At 47.1% G+C, this 5,000-nt stretch overlaps 10 non-coding genes and 7 pseudogenes across 10 annotated transcripts in view; all 17 read left to right on the forward strand.

Moving 5' to 3' along the window:
- Positions 1-69, forward strand: part of LOC146255062 (5S ribosomal RNA) — a 119-nt gene extending 50 nt beyond the window's left edge. The window contains exon 1 of the ribosomal RNA XR_014731021.1: positions 1-69. This exon is cut by the window's left edge and continues 50 nt beyond it. This is a non-coding gene — a ribosomal RNA (5S ribosomal RNA).
- A 170-nt stretch (positions 70-239) lies between these two features.
- Positions 240-358, forward strand: LOC146255063 (5S ribosomal RNA). The gene has a single exon (XR_014730404.1). It is a non-coding gene; the product is annotated as a 5S ribosomal RNA (ribosomal RNA).
- A 184-nt stretch (positions 359-542) lies between these two features.
- On the forward strand, positions 543-661 carry LOC146255064 (5S ribosomal RNA; annotated as a pseudogene).
- Positions 662-833: 172 nt separating this feature from the next.
- On the forward strand, positions 834-952 carry LOC146255065 (5S ribosomal RNA; annotated as a pseudogene).
- Positions 953-1,122: 170 nt separating this feature from the next.
- LOC146255066 (5S ribosomal RNA) lies at positions 1,123-1,241 on the forward strand. Its single transcript, XR_014731022.1, has one exon. It is a non-coding gene; the product is annotated as a 5S ribosomal RNA (ribosomal RNA).
- A 186-nt stretch (positions 1,242-1,427) lies between these two features.
- Positions 1,428-1,546, forward strand: LOC146255067 (5S ribosomal RNA; annotated as a pseudogene).
- A 172-nt stretch (positions 1,547-1,718) lies between these two features.
- Positions 1,719-1,837, forward strand: LOC146255068 (5S ribosomal RNA; annotated as a pseudogene).
- A 204-nt stretch (positions 1,838-2,041) lies between these two features.
- LOC146255069 (5S ribosomal RNA) lies at positions 2,042-2,160 on the forward strand. The gene has a single exon (XR_014731023.1). It is a non-coding gene; the product is annotated as a 5S ribosomal RNA (ribosomal RNA).
- A 172-nt stretch (positions 2,161-2,332) lies between these two features.
- LOC146255070 (5S ribosomal RNA) lies at positions 2,333-2,451 on the forward strand. Its single transcript, XR_014731024.1, has one exon. It is a non-coding gene; the product is annotated as a 5S ribosomal RNA (ribosomal RNA).
- Positions 2,452-2,625: 174 nt separating this feature from the next.
- LOC146255071 (5S ribosomal RNA) lies at positions 2,626-2,744 on the forward strand. The gene has a single exon (XR_014730527.1). It is a non-coding gene; the product is annotated as a 5S ribosomal RNA (ribosomal RNA).
- Positions 2,745-2,938: 194 nt separating this feature from the next.
- On the forward strand, positions 2,939-3,057 carry LOC146255072 (5S ribosomal RNA; annotated as a pseudogene).
- Positions 3,058-3,227: 170 nt separating this feature from the next.
- On the forward strand, positions 3,228-3,346 carry LOC146255073 (5S ribosomal RNA; annotated as a pseudogene).
- Positions 3,347-3,524: 178 nt separating this feature from the next.
- LOC146255074 (5S ribosomal RNA) lies at positions 3,525-3,643 on the forward strand. Its single transcript, XR_014730943.1, has one exon. It is a non-coding gene; the product is annotated as a 5S ribosomal RNA (ribosomal RNA).
- Positions 3,644-3,815: 172 nt separating this feature from the next.
- On the forward strand, positions 3,816-3,934 carry LOC146255075 (5S ribosomal RNA). The gene has a single exon (XR_014731025.1). It is a non-coding gene; the product is annotated as a 5S ribosomal RNA (ribosomal RNA).
- A 178-nt stretch (positions 3,935-4,112) lies between these two features.
- LOC146255076 (5S ribosomal RNA) lies at positions 4,113-4,231 on the forward strand. Its single transcript, XR_014730399.1, has one exon. It is a non-coding gene; the product is annotated as a 5S ribosomal RNA (ribosomal RNA).
- Positions 4,232-4,415: 184 nt separating this feature from the next.
- On the forward strand, positions 4,416-4,534 carry LOC146255077 (5S ribosomal RNA). Its single transcript, XR_014730400.1, has one exon. It is a non-coding gene; the product is annotated as a 5S ribosomal RNA (ribosomal RNA).
- A 182-nt stretch (positions 4,535-4,716) lies between these two features.
- Positions 4,717-4,834, forward strand: LOC146255078 (5S ribosomal RNA; annotated as a pseudogene).
- Positions 4,835-5,000: the final 166 nt, after the last annotated feature.

The raw sequence follows: 5,000 nt of genomic DNA on the forward strand, positions 1-5,000 counted from the left end.
GCTAAGCAGGGTCGGGCCTGGTTAGTACTTGGATGGGAGACCGCCTGGGAATACCAGGTGCTGTATGCTCTTTTGCTCATTCACTTAGAAACTGACATCTTGCAATATGCACAAGTAGTCCTTCATGAAAGGGGCTGGAAGCTGTTTTCATTTTGACACGAGAGAGAGAGAGAGACTACCTTGCATTGTCAATTGCTAAATCTGTATATGGATAAGTAGCCTATGGTTGTCAACTTATTTCATACGGCCATACCAGCCTGGCAACGCCCGATCTCGTCTGATCTCGGAAGCTAAGCAGGGTCGGGCCTGGTTAGTACTTGGATGGGAGACCGCCTGGGAATACCAGGTGCTGTATGCTCTTTTGCTCATTCACTTAGAAACTGAAATCTTGCAATATGCACAAGTAGTCCTTCATGAAAGGGGCTGGAAACTGTTTTCATTTTGACACGAGAGAGAGAGAGAGAGAGAGAGAGAGAGACCACCTTGCATTGTCAAATGCCAAATCTGTATATGGATAAGTAGCCTATGGTTGTCAACTTATTTCGTACGGCCATACCAGCCTGGCAACGCCCGATCACGTCTGATCTCGTAAGCTAAGCAGGGTCGGGCCTGGTTAGTACTTGGATGGGAGACCGCCTGGGAATACCAGGTGCTGTATGCTCTTTTGCTCATTCACTTAGAAACTGACATCTTGCAATATGCACAAGTAGTCCTTCATGAAAGGGGCTGGAAGCTGTTTTCATTTTGACACGAGAGAGAGAGAGAGAGACCACCTTGCATTGTCAATTGCTAAATCTGTATATGGATAAGTAGCCTATGGTTGTCAACTTATTTCGTACGGCCATACCAGCCTGGCAACGCCCGCTCTCGTCTGATCTCGGAAGCTAAGCAGGGTCGGGCCTGGTTAGTACTTGGATGGGAGACCGCCTGGGAATACCAGGTGCTGTATGCTCTTTTGCTCATTCACTTAGAAACTGACATCTTGCAATATGCACAAGTAGTCCTTCATGAAAGGGGCTGGAAGCTGTTTTCATTTTGACACGAGAGAGAGAGAGAGACTACCTTGCATTGTCAATTGCTAAATCTGTATATGGATAAGTAGCCTATGGTTGTCAACTTATTTCGTACGGCCATACCAGCCTGGCAACGCCCGATCTCGTCTGATCTCGGAAGCTAAGCAGGGTCGGGCCTGGTTAGTACTTGGATGGGAGACCGCCTGGGAATACCAGGTGCTGTATGCTCTTTTGCTCATTCACTTAGAAACTGAAATCTTGCAATATGCACAAGTAGTCCTTCATGAAAGGGGCTGGAAACTGTTTTCATTTTGACACGAGAGAGAGAGAGAGAGAGAGAGAGAGAGAGACCACCTTGCATTGTCAAATGCCAAATCTGTATATGGATAAGTAGCCTATGGTTGTCAACTTATTTCGTACGGCCATACCAGCCTGGCAACGCCCGATCACGTCTGATCTCGTAAGCTAAGCAGGGTCGGGCCTGGTTAGTACTTGGATGGGAGACCGCCTGGGAATACCAGGTGCTGTATGCTCTTTTGCTCATTCACTTAGAAACTGACATCTTGCAATATGCACAAGTAGTCCTTCATGAAAGGGGCTGGAAGCTGTTTTCATTTTGACACGAGAGAGACAGAGAGAGACCACCTTGCATTGTCAATTGCTAAATCTGTATATGGATAAGTAGCCTATGGTTGTCAACTTATTTCGTACGGCCATACCAGCCTGGCAACGCCCGCTCTCGTCTGATCTCGGAAGCTAAGCAGGGTCGGGCCTGGTTAGTACTTGGATGGGAGACCGCCTGGGAATACCAGGTGCTGTATGCTCTTTTGCTCATTCACTTAGAAACTGACATCTTGCAATATGCACAAGTAGTCCTTCATGAAAGGGGCTGGAAGCTGTTTTCATTTTGACACGAGAGAGAGAGAGAGAGAGAGAGAGAGAGAGAGAGAGAGAGAGAGAGAGACCACCTTGCATTGTCAATTGCTAAATCTGTATATGGATAAGTAGCCTATGGTTGTCAACTTATTTCGTACGGCCATACCAGCCTGGCAACGCCCGATCTCGTCTGATCTCGGAAGCTAAGCAGGGTCGGGCCTGGTTAGTACTTGGATGGGAGACCGCCTGGGAATACCAGGTGCTGTATGCTCTTTTGCTCATTCACTTAGAAACTGAAATCTTGCAATATGCACAAGTAGTCCTTCATGAAAGGGGCTGGAAGCTGTTTTCATTTTGACACGAGAGAGAGAGAGAGAGACCACCTTGCATTGTCAATTGCTAAATCTGTATATGGATAAGTAGCCTATGGTTGTCAACTTATTTCGTACGGCCATACCAGCCTGGCAACGCCCGATCTCGTCTGATCTCGGAAGCTAAGCAGGGTCGGGCCTGGTTAGTACTTGGATGGGAGACCGCCTGGGAATACCAGGTGCTGTATGCTCTTTTGCTCATTAACTTAGAAACTGACATCTTGCAATATGCACAAGTAGTCCTTCATGAAAGGGGCTGGAAGCTGTTTTCATTTTGACACGAGAGAGAGAGAGAGAGAGACCACCTTGCATTGTCAATTGCTAAATCTGTATATGGATAAGTAGCCTATGGTTGTCAACTTATTTCGTACGGCCATACCAGCCTGGCCACGCCCGATCTCGTCTGATCTCGGAAGCTAAGCAGGGTCGGGCCTGGTTAGTACTTGGATGGGAGACCGCCTGGGAATACCAGGTGCTGTATGCTCTTTTGCTCATTCACTTAGAAACTGACATCTTGCAATATGCACAAGTAGTCCTTCATGAAAGGGGCTGGAAGCTGTTTTCATTTTGACACGAGAGAGAGAGAGAGAGAGAGAGAGAGAGAGAGAGAGAGACTACCTTGCATTGTCAATTGCTAAATCTGTATATGGATAAGTAGCCTATGGTTGTCAACTTATTTCGTACGGCCATACCAGCCTGGCAACGCCCGATCACGTCTGATCTCGGAAGCTAAGCAGGGTCGGGCCTGGTTAGTACTTGGATGGGAGACCGCCTGGTAATACCAGGTGCTGTATGCTCTTTTGCTCATTCACTTAGAAACTGACATCTTGCAATATGCACAAGTAGTCCTTCATGAAAGGGGCTGGAAGCTGTTTTCATTTTGACACGAGAGAGAGAGAGAGACCACCTTGCATTGTCAATTGCTAAATCTGTATATGGATAAGTAGCCTATGGTTGTCAACTTATTTCGTACGGCCATACCAGCCTGGCAACGCCCGATCACGTCTGATCTCGGAAGCTAAGCAGGGTCGGGCCTGGTTAGTACTTGGATGGGAGACCGCCTGGGAATACCAGGTGGCGTATGCTCTTTTGCTCATTCACTTAGAAACTGAAATCTTGCAATATGCACAAGTAGTCCTTCATGAAAGGGGCTGGAAGCTGTTTTCATTTTGACACGAGAGAGAGAGAGAGAGAGAGAGACCACCTTGCATTGTCAATTGCTAAATCTGTATATGGATAAGTAGCCTATGGTTGTCAACTTATTTCGTACGGCCATACCAGCCTGGCAACGCCCGATCTCGTCTGATCTCGGAAGCTAAGCAGGGTCGGGCCTGGTTAGTACTTGGATGGGAGACCGCCTGGGTATACCAGGTGCTGTATGCTCTTTTGCTCATTCACTTAGAAACTGAAATCTTGCAATATGCACAAGTAGTCCTTCATGAAAGGGGCTGGAAGCTGTTTTCATTTTGACACGAGAGAGAGAGAGAGAGACCACCTTGCATTGTCAATTGCTAAATCTGTATATGGATAAGTAGCCTATGGTTGTCAACTTATTTCGTACGGCCATACCAGCCTGGCAACGCCCGATCTCGTCTGATCTCGGAAGCTAAGCAGGGTCGGGCCTGGTTAGTACTTGGATGGGAGACCGCCTGGGAATACCAGGTGCTGTATGCTCTTTTGCTCATTAACTTAGAAACTGACATCTTGCAATATGCACAAGTAGTCCTTCATGAAAGGGGCTGGAAGCTGTTTTCATTTTGACACGAGAGAGAGAGAGAGAGAGAGAGACCACCTTGCATTGTCAATTGCTAAATCTGTATATGGATAAGTAGCCTATGGTTGTCAACTTATTTCGTACGGCCATACCAGCCTGGCAACGCCCGATCACGTCTGATCTCGGAAGCTAAGCAGGGTCGGGCCTGGTTAGTACTTGGATGGGAGACCGCCTGGGAATACCAGGTGCTGTATGCTCTTTTGCTCATTCACTTAGAAACTGACATCTTGCAATATGCACAAGTAGTCCTTCATGAAAGGGGCTGGAAGCTGTTTTCATTTTGACACGAGAGAGAGAGAGAGAGAGAGAGAGAGAGACCACCTTGCATTGTCAATTGCTAAATCTGTATATGGATAAGTAGCCTATGGTTGTCAACTTATTTCGTACGGCCATACCAGCCTGGCAACGCCCGATCACGTCTGATCTCGGAAGCTAAGCAGGGTCGGGCCTGGTTAGTACTTGGATGGGAGACCGCCTGGGAATACCAGGTGCTGTATGCTCTTTTGCTCATTCACATAGAAACTGACATCTTGCAATATGCACAAGTAGTCCTTCATGAAAGGGGCTGGAAGCTGTTTTCATTTTGACACGAGAGAGAGAGAGAGAGAGAGAGAGAGACTACCTTGCATTGTCAATTGCTAAATCTGTATATGGATAAGTAGCCTATGGTTGTCAACTTATTTCGTACGGCCATACCAGCCTGGCAACGCCCGATCTCGTCTGATCTCGGAAGCTAAGCAGGGTCGGCCTGGTTAGTACTTGGATGGGAGACCGCCTGGGAATACCAGGTGCTGTATGCTCTTGTGCTCATTCACTTAGAAACTGAAATCTTGCAATATGCACAAGTAGTCCTTCATGAAAGGGGCTGGAAGCTGTTTTCATTTTGACACGAGAGAGAGAGAGAGAGAGAGACTACCTTGCATTTTCAATTGCTAAATCTGTATATGGATAAGTAGCCTATGGTTG

This window comes from Hypomesus nipponensis, chromosome 15 (genome assembly GCF_054491055.1).
Source record: "Hypomesus nipponensis isolate SF chromosome 15, ASM5449105v1, whole genome shotgun sequence".
NCBI classification, from domain to species: domain Eukaryota; kingdom Metazoa; phylum Chordata; class Actinopteri; order Osmeriformes; family Osmeridae; genus Hypomesus; species Hypomesus nipponensis.